At 40.1% G+C, this 18319-nt stretch overlaps 1 protein-coding gene across 3 annotated transcripts in view; it reads left to right on the top strand.

Moving 5' to 3' along the window:
• Nucleotides 1–18319, top strand: part of LOC106059239 (potassium voltage-gated channel protein Shab-like) — a 316180-nt gene that overhangs the window by 200568 nt on the left and 97293 nt on the right. The window lies entirely within an intron of this gene.

Below are 18319 nucleotides of genomic sequence, written 5' to 3'. Positions count from 1 at the left end.
GAGCAGTGGGTGTAGAGCAGTGGGTGTATAGCAGTGGGTGTAGAGCAGTGGGTGTATAGCAGTGGGTGTAGAGCAGTGGATGTAGAGCAGTGGGTGTAGAGCAGTGGGTGTAGAGCAGTGGATGTATAGCAGTGGGTGTAGAGCAGTGGATGTATAGCAGTGGGTGTAGAGCAGTGGATGTAGAGCAGTGGGTGTATAGCAGTGGATGTAGAGCAGTGGGTGTAGAGCAGTGGGTGTATAGCAGTGGGTGTAGAGCAGTGGGTGTAGAGCAGTGGGTGTGGAGCAGTTGGTGTAGAGCAGTGGATGTAGAGCAGTGGGTGTAGAGCAGTGGATGTAGAGCAGTGGATGTAGAGCAGTGGGTGTAGAGCAGTGGGTGTAGAGCAGTGGGTGTGGAGCAGTGGGTGTGGAGCAGTTGGTGTAGAGCAGTGGATGTAGAGCAGTGGATGTAGAGCAGTGGATGTAGAGCAGTGGGTGTAGAGCAGTGGATGTAGAGCAGTGGATGTAGAGCAGTGGATGTAGAGCAGTGGATGTGGAGCAGTGGGTGTAGAGCAGTGGATGTAGAGCAGTGGGTGTAGAGCAGTGGGTGTAGAGCAGTGGATGTAGAGCAGTGGATGTAGAGCAGTGGGTGTGGAGCATTGGATGTAGAGCAGTGGATGTAGAGCAGTGGGTGTAGAGCAGTGGATGTAGAGCAGTGGGTGTGGAGCATTGGATGTAGAGCAGTGGGTGTGGAGCATTGGATGTAGAGCAGTGGATGTAGAGCAGTGGATGTAGAGCAGTGGGTGTAGAGCAGTGGGTGTAGAGCAGTGGGTGTGGAGCAGTGGATGTAGAGCAGTGGGTGTGGAGCATTGGATGTAGAGCAGTGGATGTAGAGCAGTGGATGTAGAGCAGTGGATGTAGAGCAGTGGGTGTGGAGCATTGGATGTAGAGCAGTGGATGTAGAGCAGTGGATGTAGAGCAGTGGGTGTGGAGCAGTGGATGTAGAGCAGTGGGTGTAGAGCAGTGGGTGTAGAGCAGTGGGTGTAGAGCAGTGGGTGTGGAGCATTGGATGTAGAGCAGTGGATGTAGAGCAGTGGATGTAGAGCAGTGGATGTAGAGCAGTGGGTGTGGAGCATTGGATGTAGAGCAGTGGATGTAGAGCAGTGGATGTAGAGCAGTGGATGTAGAGCAGTGGGTGTGGAGCATTGGATGTAGAGCAGTGGGTGTAGAGCAGTGGGTGTAGAGCAGTGGGTGTGGAGCAGTGGATGTAGAGCAGTGGATGTAGAGCAGTGGGTGTGGAGCATTGGATGTAGAGCAGTGGATGTAGAGCAGTGGATGTAGAGCAGTGGATGTAGAGCAGTGGATGTGGAGCAGTTGGTGTGGAGCAGTGGATGTAGAGCAGTGGGTGTAGAGCAGTGGGTGTAGAGCAGTGGGTGTAGAGCAGTGGATGTAGAGCAGTGGATGTAGAGCAGTGGGTGTGGAGCAGTTGGTGTGGAGCAGTGGGTGTAGAGCAGTGGGTGTAGAGCAGTGGATGTAGAGCAGTGGGTGTGGAGCAGTGGGTGTAGAGCAGTGGATGTAGAGCAGTGGATGTAGAGCAGTGGATGTAGAGCAGTGGGTGTAGAGCAGTGGATGTAGAGCAGTGGATGTAGAGCAGTGGGTGTAGAGCAGTGGATGTAGAGCAGTGGGTGTGGAGCAGTGGGTGTGGAGCAGTGGATGTAGAGCAGTGGATGTGGAGCAGTGGATGTAGAGCAGTGGGTGTAGAGCAGTGGGTGTAGAGCAGTGGGTGTAGAGCAGTGGATGTAGAGCAGTGGATGTAGAGCAGTGGATGTAGAGCAGTGGGTGTAGAGCAGTGGATGTAGAGCAGTGGATGTAGAGCAGTGGGTGTAGAGCAGTGGATGTAGAGCAGTGGATGTAGAGCAGTGGATGTAGAGCAGTGTGTGTAAAGCAGTGGATGTAGAGCAGTGGATGTAGAGCAGTGGGTGTAGAGCAGTGGATGTAGAGCAGTGGATGTAGAGCAGTGGATGTAGAGCAGTGGGTGTAGAGCAGTGGATGTAGAGCAGTGGATGTAGAGCAGTGGGTGTAGAGCAGTGGATGTAGAGCAGTGGATGTAGAGCAGTGGATGTAGAGCAGTGGATGTAGAGCAGTGGGTGTAGAGCAGTGGATGTAGAGCAGTGGGTGTGGAGCATTGGATGTAGAGCAGTGGATGTAGAGCAGTGGATGTAGAGCAGTGGATGTAGAGCAGTGGGTGTAGAGCAGTGGATGTAGAGCAGTGGATGTAGAGCAGTGGGTGTGGAGCAGTGGGTGTAGAGCAGTGGATGTAGAGCAGTGGATGTGGAGCAGTGGATGTAGAGCAGTGGGTGTAGAGCAGTGGGTGTAGAGCAGTGGGTGTAGAGCAGTGGATGTAGAGAAGTGGGTGTAGAGCAGTGGATGTAGAGCAGTGGATGTAGAGCAGTGGATGTAGAGCAGTGGATGTAGAGCAGTGGATGTAGAGCAGTGGATGTAGAGCAGTGGGTGTAGAGCAGTGGATGTAGAGCAGTGGGTGTAGAGCAGTGGGTGTAGAGCAGTGGGTGTAGAGCAGTGGGTGTATAGCAGTGGATGTAGAGCAGTGGATGTAGAGCAGTGGATGTAGAGCAGTGGATGTAGAGCAGTGGATGTAGAGCAGTGGATGTAGAGCAGTGGGTGTGGAGCAGTGGGTGTAGAGCAGTGGATGTAGAGCAGTGGATGTGGAGCAGTGGATGTAGAGCAGTGGGTGTAGAGCAGTGGGTGTAGAGCAGTGGGTGTAGAGCAGTGGATGTAGAGCAGTGGATGTAGAGCAGTGGATGTAGAGCAGTGGATGTAGAGCAGTGGATGTAGAGCAGTGGATGTAGAGCAGTGGGTGTAGAGCAGTGGGTGTAGAGCAGTGGATGTAGAGCAGTGGGTGTGGAGCAGTGGGTGTGGAGCGATGAATAATTTATACAGCATGCCTTCCGCTTTATATTTCACGGGGTCATAGTTCACCCACCTTGCCTCTAATACATGCAAAGATGCTATCACTATGGGTCAAAATTAAATTTTAAAGCTCCTATCACAATCAGTTTGTGTGAAAATGTATCTTTTAATTTTTAATTTGTTTTTTCCTCCCTGACCCCCTACTTTATTTCCCGTTTCTGCTTTTATTGTCTAGGTAGAAACAAAATAGTTCAGCAGCACTTACTGCTAATTATGTACATTTTATTTTGTAGCTTAATGCAACTTGATTTATGTATAGCGCTCTCTGGTAGTTAGTTAGTCTTATTATTTAGTTGCGATCAGATAACGCAAAAGTCAATGATTCCGGCGTGCAGAAGCTCCAGGATCAAATACTAAAAAATCTACGCTTCCGGTGTGCCGTGGTATCACTATCAAATAACAAATTAAAAAAACACACTTCCGCTATGATGTAACACCAAGTTCAAATATTTAAGAAATGCTAAGCAAGAAAAAAAGATCAAATCAGTTTGATCCAATAAGTATTTAACTTGCATTTCAATATCATTCTTCAAATGATACTCAGGGATACTCATACGCTACACATCTTTACTAAAACAAGTCTTCATTTAAATGACTGCCCGAAATAGTTGACAACTTCTCCTAGCAGCAAACTGGAGGAAGCTAACGGACCTATGACCAATAACATGACCATTGACCTATGACCATTGACCTCTAAGTAACAAAGTGAAGGACTGGCGACTATTTCCGACTAGAAAGATGACTTGGGGAATCTGGACGGTCCACAGCTCTGTTCGCCTCTTCCTTTGTTTAAGACGTTGTCAAGCTGGACGGTCCACAGCTCTGTTCGCCTCTTCCTTTGTTTAAGACGTTGTCAATCTGGACGGTCCACAGCTCTGTTCGCCTCTTCCTTTGTTTAAGGCGTTGTCAAGCTGGACGGTCCACAGCTCTGTTCACCTCTTCCTTTGTTTAAGGCGTTGTCAAGCTGGACGGTCCACAGCTCTGTTCACCTCTTCCTTTGTTTAAGGCGTTGTCAAGCTGGACGGTCCACAGCTCTGTTCACCTCTTCCTTTGTTTAAGGCGTTGTCAAGCTGGACGGTCCACAGCTCTGTTCGCCTCTTCCTTTGTTTAAGGCGTTGTCAAGCTGGACGGTCCACAGCTCTGTTCGCCTCTTCCTTTGTTTAAGGCGTTGTCAAGCTGGACGGTCCACAGCTCTGTTCGCCTCTTCCTTTGTTTAAGGCGTTGTCAAGCTGGACGGTCCACAGCTCTGTTCGCCTCTTCCTTTGTTTAAGGCGTTGTCAAGCTGGACGGTCCACAGCTCTGTTCGCCTCTTCCTTTGTTTAAGGCGTTGTCAAGCTGGACGGTCCACAGCTCTGTTCGCCTCTTCCTTTGTTTAAGGCGTTGTCAATCTGGACGGTCCACAGCTCTGTTCGCCTCTTCCTTTGTTTAAGGCGTTGTCAAGCTGGACGGTCCACAGCTCTGTTCGCCTCTTCCTTTGTTTAAGGCGTTGTCAAGCTGGACGGTCCACAGCTCTGTTCACCTCTTCCTTTGTTTAAGGCGTTGTCAAGCTGGACGGTCCACAGCTCTGTTCGCCTCTTCCTTTGTTTAAGGCGTTGTCAAGCTGGATGGTCCACAGCTCTGTTCGCCTCTTCCTTTGTTTAAGGCGTTGTCAAGCTGGATGGTCCACAGCTCTGTTCGCCTCTTCCTTTGTTTAAGGCGTTGTCAAGCTGGATGGTCCACAGCTCTGTTCGCCTCTTCCTTTGTTTAAGGCGTTGTCAAGCTGGACGGTCCACAGCTCTGTTCGCCTCTTCCTTTGTTTAAGACGTTGTCAAGCTGGACGGTCCACAGCTCTGTTCGCCTCTTCCTTTGTTTAAGACGTTGTCAAGCTGGACGGTCCACAGCTCTGTTCGCCTCTTCCTTTGTTGAAGGCGTTGTCAAGCTGGACGGTCCACAGCTCTGTTCGCCTCTTCCTTTGTTTAAGACGTTGTCAATCTGGATGGTCCACAGCTCTGTTCGCCTCTTCCTTTGTTTAAGGCGTTGTCAAGCTGGACGGTCCACAGCTCTGTTCGCCTCTTCCTTTGTTTAAGACGTTGTCAAGCTGGACGGTCCACAGCTCTGTTCGCCTCTTCCTTTGTTTAAGGCGTTGTCAAGCTGGACGGTCCACAGCTCTGTTCACCTCTTCCTTTGTTTAAGGCGTTGTCAAGCTGGACGGTCCACAGCTCTGTTCGCCTTTTCCTTTGTTTAAGGCGTTGTCAAGCTGGACGGTCCACAGCTCTGTTCACCTCTTCCTTTGTTTAAGGCGTTGTCAAGCTGGACGGTCCACAGCTCTGTTCGCCTCTTCCTTTGTTTAAGGCGTTGTCAAGCTGGACGGTCCACAGCTCTGTTCGCCTCTTCCTTTGTTTAAGGCGTTGTCAAGCTGGACGGTCCACAGCTCTGTTCGCCTCTTCCTTTGTTTAAGGCGTTGTCAAGCTGAACGGTCCACAGCTCTGTTCGCCTCTTCCTTTGTTTAAGACGTTGTCAAGCTGGACGGTCCACAGCTCTGTTCACCTCTTCCTTTGTTTAAGACGTTGTCAAGCTGGACGGTCCACAGCTCTGTTCGCCTCTTCCTTTGTTTAAGACGTTGTCAAGCTGGACGGTCCACAGCTCTGTTCGCCTCTTCCTTTGTTTAAGACGTTGTCAAGCTGGATGGTCCACAGCTCTGTTCGCCTCTTCCTTTGTTTAAGGCGTTGTCAAGCTGGACGGTCCACAGCTCTGTTCGCCTCTTCCTTTGTTTAAGACGTTGTCAAGCTGGATGGTCTGTGGTTCGGGCCTTGGTAACGACTGTCCATTATTTCCCCATGTATGTATTATTTTATAATCATGGCGCTAGGTCGATTAATTAAACCACTTATATTAGCAAATAACCTTGAAGATAAACATTGCTCTTTATATTTGAGTTTTAATGTTGTGTTTTTGTTGTTGTTTTTTTGGGGGAAGGGGAAAGGGAAATCACATCATGAATATTCAACTGATTTGTGTTTCAGAAATTTAACCAGTTCTGACAGTGTTTACTAGATCACTTTATAGAATTAAAAAAAAAAAAACTGGCCGAGCGTCTACACTCGGGGATTTTCTTTCTTTTTTTCAAACTCAATTTTGAGTTTCTATTAGGTGAAGGCAGCACCATATTTTTGAACCCGGGCCCAGGAGTAACGTGCTACGCCACTGAGACTATGAAGTTGTGAATGCAGTACACATACAGAAAAGGAGAGCGAGATGAGTAGAAAGAGTCTGTGTTAATGATCAACGAACTGAGAGCCCTATACAAAAACTAATTAACCACACAACGCAATCCAAAAAAAAACAACTTTTTGATGATTTGAACAGTGAGCACGGGATACAATGTGAATGATTTATGGAATTACCTTCAAAGTGTTACTAATTAGTCAAAACAATGTGCTCGATGAGCGTGAGAGAGGGAGGAAGAGAGACAGACAGGGAGAAGTGGGGAGGGGGGGGGGGAAGAAACAAAATTTATGAAAGAGTGATAGAGAGAATATAAGAGAGATATCGAGAGTAGAGAGAGAGGCTGGGGAATCAGAGACGAAATGAGTGCTAGAGCAACACAATGTAGAGATTACGCGATAAATGGACGCCCTATCGATCGGTCAGCTATCAGAGGGAAAATGCAAACAAGCGCCTAATGTAACTTAAAATCAATAGCTGAAAGCAGTGGAAACGTGGCCATAGTCTTGCACGGAGCTAGTTCTAGTAGAAATGTGTATATTGTAGTATCGGAGCTAGATCTAGTAGAAATGTGGACATTGTACTACAGGAACTAGATCTAGTAGAAATGTGGACATTGTAGTACCGGAGCTAGATTTAGTAGAAATGTAGATAAATTAGTGCTAGAGCTAGACCTAGTAGAAATGTGTACATTTTAGTACCGGAGCTAGATCTAGTTGAAATGTAGATATTGTAGTACCGGAGCTAGATCTAGTAGAAATGTGGACATTTTAGTACCGGAGATAGATCCAGTAGACCTAAAATACACGCAGTTGACACGTGGCCGTAGAAATATGTAGTGCCAGCTGAAGTGCTGCTATTGAAGTACAACGGTGCTATAGAAGTAGCCTACTTAAATATCTTTTTATAACAACAAAATATTGCCTAAAGTATGCCTATTTTTTCGGTCTCTTTATGATACCAATTACCATTTGATTTCCCAACTTAGCTTTTAGGTTTTGAAATACCATTCAGTTTCGGTAAAGACAGCATCTTATGAACTGCCGATTCTAAGAAGCTATCATCGTTTAACAGTTCACCTTGGCATCTTATCTTATCTTATATAATACAGACGTTACTTAAAAAAGAAGATGATTACGTCCTACGCGTCATGCATTTAGTCATGCATATTAACCAATGACTTAAATTCTGCCAAGTATTTGGTTTTCCTGGCTAGCTCAGGCAACCCATTCCATGCTCTAATAACACTAGGGAAGAAGGAGTATTTGTACAAATTTGTCCTAGCATATGGGACGAGGAATGTGCCTTTATCTTTGTGTCTTTCAGAGTATTTTAATTTTGTTTTTGTATTTGAAGATTATGGTTCAGTGTTTTATGTATGATTGCTACTTTACTTTTGAGCCTTCTGTCCTGAAGGCTTTCTAAATTTAGTGATTTTACTAAAGGTGTTACTCTAGTCAAATGTGAATATTCGTTTGTTATGAATCTCACTGCTCTATTTTGTGTCTGTTCCAGTTTCTTAATGTTTTCTTGAGTTGAAGGGTCCCAAACGGAGGATGCATATTCTATTATTGGCCTAACCAAGGTTAAATAACATTTTAGTTTTATGTTCTTATTTGATTTATAGAAATTTCTTTAATAAATCCTAATGCTTTGTTTGATTTTTTTTGTAGTTTCATCAATATGTGGATTCCATGACAGTTTTTCATTTATTATAACACCTAGGTATTTTGCGTTTTTAGTCTGTGTTACTGGTTTGCCATGAATAAGATAAGTGGAATTAATTTGTTTTAGTTTTTTTGTTACTCTTAATAACTGACATTTTTCTGGGTGGAAAGACATGCTCCAATTTGATTCCCATTTCTGTAATTCATCTAATTCTCTTTGTAAAATATCTGTGTCATGTGTTGTTTTTATTGTTCTATATATTATGCAATCGTCTGCAAATAATCTGACTTCTGTTCCTGAAGTAATGCAATTTGGTAAATCATTTATGTAAATTAAAAAAACATCAATAAAAACACGTAGGTGAAAGCAACCAATCCAAATCGTTTATTTCGTATAAAAACACCGACGTCCAATCGGGTTTTATTAGTCAAATGTGTAGTGATCAAGTTTAATCCTGTTCCGACGTCACGAAATATTGTATATGAAAGAGTCATTTATAAGATTCGAAGAAGTATAAATTTAACTTTTGAAAAATTGATTTTTTAAATAAAATTTAATAAACAAATCTACAGTGTTTTATGACTTTCGTGGGTGATACGTTTTAAGACCACACACAAATTTTCTCGGTATATGATTTCATATACGTATACTAGTTTTGGATATAAACAGCATCAAGAGACATGCCCAAACACTTAAAACCTCTAGATAATCATTTCCCGTTTCATTAATAATAAAGAATTAGCATGTTTGTGGATATATCAGATCCAAAAGTGAAGATGCTGGAACACTAGATGTTGACAATAGAAAGAGTTTGTCAGAGGCTCTTCTAGCCGTGCTGGAGAACCTTGGTCTGGACGTCGCCAATTGTCGTGGCACGGGATACAACAATTGTGCAAACATAAAGGGAAGCACCAAGGAATTCAAGTTATTCGCATGAACAGTTGAGCTTTTGACTCTCCTTAAAGACTCATATAATCTTAACTTTGTTTTAGGAGACATGGCTTAATGCAACTCTCAAGCATTGACCCTTTTTTTGGTGTCATACAGAGAATCTTTAAAGGTTTTGCAGAGTCACCTGCAAGGTGGAAAGTTTGGAAGAAGCTGTGCCTTTCATGACAACAACATCACTGTCAGAAATACGTTGGGAGTGTCGCCTCGAAAGTTGAAAAGCTCTACGCTATCAGATTAGAATATTTCTTAGTGATAGTAGGTCCAGCAGTTACCTCAATGGAAAAAAAGATTCGAATACTTGGGATGCCTCAATCTTTGGATTTCTGTACAACTTGAAGAATCTGCGGGCTACAATGATTTGTTGAAGTGTTGCAGGGGTTCGGACAAAATTTTACTTGTGTGCAGAATTCGAGATTTTTCGAGAAACAATCCCTGATTACATCAATGTAGCTTAAAAGTGTCTTCGGCACATAATATTTCCCATGATTGATGTTGCATACAGAATTATGTTGACAATTCCGGTGTCCGTTGCGAGCGCAGAAAGAAGCTTTTCAAAGTTGAAACTTATCAGAAACTATTTAGGATCAACAATGTCGCAAAACAGACTGTGCAGTTTAGCTATTTTGTCAATCAAAAGGGAACTTGCATCAAAATTGGAATACGAGGATCTTATTAGCCAGTTTGCACAGCTAAAATCCAGAAAAGTTTCGTGACTGAATCGTCGGTTACGTTTATTAACCTTAGAGGCGAAATCTTTGATGCAGAACAATTACACTACAGTATTTAATGTACTCAAGCGGATCATATTAGGCCAACAGTACAAACGTAATGTTCTCTGTTTCGTTACAAAAATAAGGCCCACAGCGTTAAAGGTGGACACACTGTATTGTTATATTACAGCGTTAGAGGTGGACACACTGTATTGTTATATTACAGCGTTAGAGGTGGACACACTGTATTGTTATATTACAGCGTTAGAGGTGGACACACTGTATTGTTATATTACAGCGTTAGAGGTGGACACACTGTATTGTTATATTACAGCGTTAGAGGTGGACACACTGTATTGTTATATTACAGCGTTAGAGACTGATTAGCCCGTTAGCTATATGTGGTACGGTATATAGTCTACCCTTACGGCTCATGGCCCCGCACATGACGCTCGCCCAGGGCCTCGCGCACTGCTAAGGCCGCCCCTGCTTCTTACATTCTACTTTATAAATTTGATAATACTGCGTCATTTGATACTGTGACCATGAACATAAAAATATCAGCTCCTGTCTTTTTTTTTTTACATACTTGATCTTGGCAGTTATTTATTTTAAAAAAAAAAGGTTAGTTGCTTTGATAAAAGGAGTGTTCACATCTTTGTGGTTGCAATTCGATGCCATTGTTGAAACATTGCGGTGACGGTCAAATAAAAAATACGAAAAAAAAAAACCACAATAATAGCTGTATGGAAGAAAAGCACTTAATAAAATGATCATTGCAATTGTCTGCTTTCCCCAGAAGCGTCGAACTTGAATGCCCTGATGCTCTTAACACTTTGGGACGAGACTAAATATTGAATGAGATCACGTGACATAAACATGCTCCACACTTTTATCCTCTGGCGCTGTGTTTAACATTTTTAAGAGACAACTTCGAGTATTTCACATTGCATGAGAAATCCCGTGGCACGTCATGTAAAAGAAAAAATCCATCGTGTCATATTATAGTTGAAAAACAAAAACAAAAAACAAGAGACCATCATTCCAGAGCATCATGAAACAACAGAGTAAGTAAAAACATCATGCAACAACAGAGTAAGTAAAAACATCATGCAACAACAGAGTAAGTAAAACATCATGCAACAACAGAGTAAGTAAAAACATCATGCAACAACAGAGTAAGTAAAACATCATGCAACAACAGAGTAAGTAAAAACATCATGCAACAACAGAGTAAGTAAAAACATCATGCAACAACAGAGTAAGTAAAAACATCATGCAACAACATAGTAAGTAAAAACATCATGCAACAACAGAGTAAGTAAAAACATCAGGCAACAACAGAGTAAGTAAAAACATCATGCAACAACAGAGTAAGTAAAAACATCATGCAACAACAAAGTAAGTAAAAGCATCATGCAAAATCACATGAAATGTTTTTTTCAAAGTATATCACATTGCAATGTCCAAGATTTGAAATGGAAACAACTGCTGCCTGTTTGACGCAGTAACACTATCGTCCTTTTAGAAATGAGAGTACAATAACTAAATAGAATAATATTTTTATCATAAAAATTAAGCTTTAACCATAGACCTATGAAATATATATATATATATATATATATATATATATATATATATATATATATATATATATATATATATATATATATATATATATATATATAGGACCTATATGAATCTGTGGCATTTTACGTTTCAAGAAATAATTTTTTCCTTTTGTCACCTCTTATGTGACTAAAGAGGCCAATACTTGATACACAGCTGCGGTTACAGGTTGGGCATATGTAATCACCAGGCGGCGCTGCATTTTCACCCTTCTTTCTACTATATATATATATATATATATATATATATATATATATATATATATATATATATATATATATATATGTGTATATATTATGTAGAATTGGACAAGACTGTACTACTGACCTAAGGTTTGTTGTATACAGTTTTAATGTTTGTCTTCAGTTTGTCTTCAGTTTGTTCATCAGTCGTTGTGACATCCTGCTCACAGGGAAAGGTTTAGCAGTCTTTAAGTACGGCTAGTTTTCCGAAACATCAAAAGAGCTTTAGTCATTTGTATACACATTTTGTGAAATGTAAACCATAACTTACGATAATCGTTACCAACATACTACAAACCATATTAACATAACATAAATGATACTGACACGCCATATCATTGTCCAACGAACTCTAAATAAACTATAAAACAAGAAAAACATTTTTTTGATAAAAAAGACAAAACCTGCATTGTACAACTGTAAATAAAATAAAATATAAAATATTTCAACAATTTAGGTTTAAAAAAATTCTTAGCTCAATCCGGGTCTCGAACTCGTGAATTATTCACTGGGAGTTCCTTGTAAGAACGATGGAACACCCTAGTCCAGCCGGCAATGTACAATTGTGTCATACTTTACTGGTACCGGGACTTTCTTGATATAGAAATCCAGATTTTGAAAGGAATAAAACAAAAACAATGTGAAGGGCCTCGTGTAGAAAGATCACTAAACACTAAATAAAACGTTGTGTGTTACAAGCGAAAGAACTTTGATTGTACAGTGCTGAGAAGTGCTGAGAAGTGCACAGAAATGATTGTAGAGTTTATCCATGGTCTATTCAATATTTCGATTCTCACTACATCCGTATTCTATACACCAGTTACACCAACAGTTTGTGTCTTATCGATGAGCCTCCATGTACGAACATCTCAAATCTTAACATAACAAGCTATCATAACACGACACGAACCATAGAAACAATTTTAGGATGAATTCAGTCTACAATATCAGCTCAAAGTCTCAAGAGATTGACAGTTCAAGCAATATATAGAGTCTAAATATGTGTAGGTAAGGTACAAGAACTCTTCTGAAATCAGTCCTATTTTGTTTTGTTTTTGTCCGGTTATGTTAAAATACAACTGACGTAGATCGAGGCTAGAAAGTTCTGCTAATGTGATGATATGTTAAAGAACAACTGACGTAGATCGAGGCTAGAAAGTTCTGCTAATGTGATGATATGTTAAAGAACAACTGACGTAGATCGATACTAGAAAGTTCTGCTAATTTGATGAATTCTATCTGAAATACAAACTCTGTAAAACCGGAAACTAACGTATTCAAAATGACCATCGATACATGCACACACACACACACAGACATAGGCAGGCATTTTGTTGACCAATTAATGTGGGCGTCCGTTGAACAAATAATTGGCTCCTCAGCAAGAACTAAAGACGGAATGATTCCTGGCGCTTTCTCTCGGGGCATTAAGAACTCTTTTGTTGCTCGTCTCGGAACTACTTAGAACGCGAGCAAATATTGTCCTAGCCGGTGCAGTTCTTACACCGCCTTCAAAGTTCTGTGACCATTTTGACACTCGCACAGTGCGGCGCTGTACTGGTTGGCCTGATATCTTGCTTTTAATAGATCCGTACGTTCCACAGTTTCATCCCAGGAGTATAGGAGTATGCCTATTTTAGGAATATTTATATAGAGGTAAATTTCATGTTTCAAGTAGAATCCAATTATTTCAATCCAAATGACTAATGCTAGATTGTGTCAGATTATTAGTTTTTTTAACCTGTAACCTTTCCGTTCATTCCTTAATGTCACGTGATAGAACGTGTCAATGGCGGCTAGAATGACAAGAAGATGTTTACATTCTTTTATTTTCAAGAAGGAACAATCGACACTTTTTAAAAAAAACAAAGCTTATATAAGGAAATAACCGCACAATTACTGCCATCTATCAAAACTGCAAGATATACATCCACTTTGCTATAGGAACCAAAAATAATTAATTAATTAATTAAATAATAATTTATTTTTTATTACATTTATTCATTGTCAAAGACAACGCATGAATTAAAGTTTCAACTTCATCCGGGATGTGGGAGCAATAACGAGTACGAGATTTGTTTGGATGTTAAGGATTGAAATGAAACAGTGAAATGGAAACTTTATCTCAACTTTATCTCAACTTTATCTCAACTTTATCTCAGTTTTATCTCAACTTTATCTCAACTTTATCTCAACTTTATCTCAACTTTATCTCAACTTTATCTCAACTTTATCTCAACTTTATCTCAACTTTATCTCAATTTTATCTCAACTTTATCTCAACTTTATCTCAATTTTATCTCAACTTTATCTCAACTTTATCTCAACTTTATCTCAACTTTATCTAAAATAAACAATAACCATAAAAAAAAACAATCTAAAAATAATGTACAATGTTTACAAGAAAACAAGTTTTTCTAATTATTGCAAAATTGATTTTACGTTTAACAGAGATGTATCCTGCTACAAACGAAGGCCATGTTTCGCACCCCTTCCCCCCACCAGGTCATTTAGCCCATTAAAATTTATTTTCTGTCACCAATCCAAGGCATGAAAATATACATTTCAAATAAATTCGATTTTCACAGAAACACAAATCTGAAGTCTTGCATGTATTTGTCGTCACTAAGCCATTACGTAGGGTAGAAAAATAAAATGCCTGGAAAAAAGTGTTTAAAGTTCGAAAATATTTACTCGGCAGTCAGAGGAAAATAATTGGGATAATGACTTGAGTTCTATGGTGCCAAGTATCAATATTATGGTGGGAAGAGCTAGGCGCTAGTTTCTGTCACGTTGGTAATTTAAGGTGACACAGTTCTCACACTCTCAAGTCACACCCTCGCACGGATAAGACACCGGAAGTGACATAAATGAGTCAGTTAAGAGAATGGCTCTAGGTTTCTGAAGAAAAAAAAAATTTTTTTTTAATTACAGACGTTCCAATTTTTTAAAAATATGTTTTCCATATCATGTTACGAATATTTTTCTTCTCCTTGGGTGATTATTATTTGGAGTTGCTATTAAAAACATGTCTTAAGACTTGAAAGGTTTCAAAAGTTTTTTACCGAAATAAAAAGGTATCAAGTCCTAGCCGTTTTTCAAAACGGCAAGGGGGTGGCAGGGGGAAAGGTTTAAACCAGAACCATCGCGACGAAAAGTTATTTCCGCAGCGTTTAAATTTCAGAAACAAGCAACAGAAAAAAAAAGATGACTTTTTAAAAAGTAGTGAGTTGATATAAGCTTTGTAATCATAATTATATTCTCAGTTTCAATCCGTTTTTCAATTACTATTTAAACTCTTTTTGGCGTGTAACTTTCTATAACAATCTTTGGTGCGCAACTTTATATCACAAACCTTGGTGCGTAACTTGATATTGTGGACATTTAATTAAAAAAATCATATTTTTATGTCAGTCATGGGACAGGTGTGGAGAGATGAAAGTAAGGAGATAATAATAGATCCCAAAAGTCATGAGAGTGATGTTGAGGGCTGGCCCCCATGGACTCGTGTGTGATTTAAATAACAGCAGCAGCTGACTAGTTCCGATGTTACTTTCAAGTGGACAACCATTGAATGCTTTCGGGGAAGAAGGAATGTCTGTGAAGTCTCAGATTTAGTTGCAAACACTTGAGCAATGGTTTGGGGGTTGGGGGAGGTGATACTAGAATTCATAGGACAGTAGTGAGTGTGTATAGGAGAGCGTTTTAAAGCTTGCCGTTCCACTTTAACGTAGCAGATACTAGAATTCACGTGCCAGAAGGGGGAGCTTTCAAATGCGGTCAATTTTATTGAAAATGCAAAAAAAAAGGTGGTGCGTTGCGGCGAATTACAGCGAAGTAATTTGTAAGATGTAATAATAAGTAAAAAGAGACGCAGAATAACTAATCAAATATTTCGATTGTGGAATAGCACAAGAATAGTCAGAGAGCAGAAAAGAACTACTTTTTGAGGCGGAGGGTGGTGCCTGAGGAGGGGGAAGATAAGGGATACCCGAAGTTATGGGACATTCCAATTAAACGTAATACTAGAATTCACGGGCCTAAGGAATGTATGGGGGCAATAGTTTAATTGCGGGGCTTTTATTGTTATATTTATTTGAAAAAAAAAGGAATGAGTCCATGACAAAATATACTATATATAGTCTGGAAAAAATACAACGTCCGTAGCCGGTGGGTAATGCTAGAACGGTATACTCCAAACAATAGACACGAGACAAAATGACCCGCTAGAAGCTTAGAGGCTTTCGGTAAGTTTTCTTTATATATATTTAAAATTACAGACGTTACTTCAATAAAGAAGACAATTCTATGCATTTGATGTATCAATGTAGTCATGCTTGTTAATCAATGATTTAAGCTCTGCTAAGTCTTTGGTTTTCCTGGCTGATTCAGGCAACCCATTCCATTTTCTAATAGCACTAGGGAAGAAGGAGCATTTCTTGTACGATTGTCTCCTAGTAGATGGAATAAGAAATGTGACTCTATCTTTGTGTCTGTCTGAAGGATTTCATTAGGTTTTGGTTTTCTATTAGTAAATTATGGTTTAGTGTTTTATGTATTATAACTACTTTACTTGTTATTTTTCTGTCCTGAAGTATCTCTAGGTTTAGTGATTTGACTAATGGTGATACTCTTGTCCAATTTAAAATTTTCAACACGTCGCTTCCGTTCTGTTTTCAAGACAAAATACTTCAAGGATGGAAATCATGATTGTGAATTTTATTTCTTAAATTAAGTTCAGATAAAAGCTTTTCTTTTTAAATGCCTTTCGAGTAAGATGATTTTTTTTCTAAATTATTTAAACGGACCATGAAGGAATGTATCAGTAGTTTGTAGGTATCTTTACTTGCCATGTTTGAGGACAACACAATTAAACATGAAGACCTATGTTTGTTGTTTGTTAAATGTTTTCAATGTTTCGCATGTTCCTTCAGATTGTAAAGATAATTACTTCCTAGCCCAAACTTCACGGAGGACGAGGGTGGATGGCAGCGGGCAGGGTTCGAACCTATTGGAGGTCCTTGCAGTGAGGATCTTGAAGACCTATGTTCTAAGGGTCTATAAACGGAATATCTATGTATAAAGAGTCTGTACTGAAGGTTTTGAAGATATATGAACTGGAGGCCTATGTATCGAGGGTTGGTATACTAAGGGTCAATGTACTGAAGTTCTTGAAGATATATGTACTGAGGGTCTAAGCCTTGTCTGTATATATCGTATGAAATGGATTTTGTCAACAAAGATTATCCTTCACAGTTTATCATTTTTTGTTTGCTCATGCTTATAAATATCTGTTCACATAAAACTTATGGAATTTATTTGTCAAATATAACTTACTTGTCACATCTAACGTGTTATGTATAACTTATCAAATCATACTTGTCACATCTAACTTATCTATTAGTCAGGTTAAAACAAATCCATGTATAACATATATCGTATATCAAGTTTACAAACATTATCTTGGATATCATGACTTCGAAAAGCAAGTTTGTTTGTTTTGTTGTTTTTTTTCACTTTCAAGCGGATTAATTCCCTTGATGTGTTCTTCCGTCCATTTTTGTATTTGTCTCCTGGACATCTCCGCCTATGGCTCTCGTGCAAGCTTCTAAATATAGATCTCACGTTAGCCGATAGGCGGATCCAACTGGATCAGTCCACTTTGTGCGATCCCAGAGCTCCTCACGGAACACTGTGGTTTATTGACCAGGGCGCCACTCTTGTAGAGGGAAGCTGGAGGAGAGAAGAAGGGGTGGAAGATGGGTGCTTAGAAAATGTAGCACTAGGGCAGTAACTGTGTAGAAAATGTAGCACTAGGGCAGTAACTGTGTAGAAAATGGTAGCACTAGGGCAGTAACTGTTTAGAAAATGTAGCACTAGGGCATTAACTGTTTAGAAAATGTAGCACTAGAGCAGTAACTGTTTAGAAAATGTAGCACTAGTGCATTAACTGTTTAGAAAATGTAGCACTAGGGCAGTAACTGTGTAGAAAATGTAGCACTAGGGCAGTAACTGTGTAGAAAATTTAGCACTAGGGCAGTAACTGTGTAGAAAATTTAGCACTAGGGCAGTAACTGATTTTTAAATGTAGCAGCACTAGGGCATTAACTGATTTTTAAATGTAGCAGCACTAGGGTAGTAACTGACTTTTTAAATGTAGCAGCACTAAGGCAGTAACTGATTTTTTAAATGTAGCAGCATTAGGGCAGTAACAGATTTTTTAAATGTAGTAGCACTAGGGCAGTGACTGATTTTTTAAAATGTAGCATCACTAGGGCAGTAACTGATTTTTTAAAATGTAGCATCACTAGGGCAGTAACTGATTTTTTAAATGTAGCAGCACAGTGTTTTGAAAATTTAGCACTAGAGCTTTAACTTAAGTTTCACGATTAACTAAGCAATGTCAAGGACGCTCAATTGAACTTCCGTGTTGCCAACTACAAAGACTAGAATTGAGCCTCTAGTATAAACACTATCTGAATGGCTAGAGATCTTCCTATCAAACCGTCTCTCTTACCATTAGTTAGTTGCCCATTTATGTTTGAATACATTTGAAGTCCTAGCGTGAAAGTCTGACGCCTCCTTTCTTTTGAAATCATTTTGTGCTACCAATGGAAGAACTTGGAAAATGTATTTCTGCACTGCTAAAACTGGGCACACAAAAATGATCAGAGACGTTAAAAAAAAACACCTAGCTTCTCAACACTTCCTGTAGTCTGTACACCGGAGACACCTAAATGCTCGATATTTTTAGTTTTACACCATGTATGAAAATTAATAATGAATTTAGAAAATGGAGCATTGTGGCAATACATTGTGGTGCTTGGAAAATTACAATAGTGTGGTAACTGATTGGGTTTAGAGAATACAGCAGTGGGGCAATAACTCCTGGCTTTTAGAGAATACACCAGTGGGGCAATAACTCATGGCTTTTAGAGAATACACCAGTGG

The sequence above is a fragment of the Biomphalaria glabrata genome, chromosome 5 (assembly GCF_947242115.1).
Source record: "Biomphalaria glabrata chromosome 5, xgBioGlab47.1, whole genome shotgun sequence".
NCBI classification, from domain to species: domain Eukaryota; kingdom Metazoa; phylum Mollusca; class Gastropoda; family Planorbidae; genus Biomphalaria; species Biomphalaria glabrata.
The sequence above is the reverse complement of the archived record's forward strand: the minus strand, read 5'-3'. Positions and strand labels throughout refer to the sequence as shown.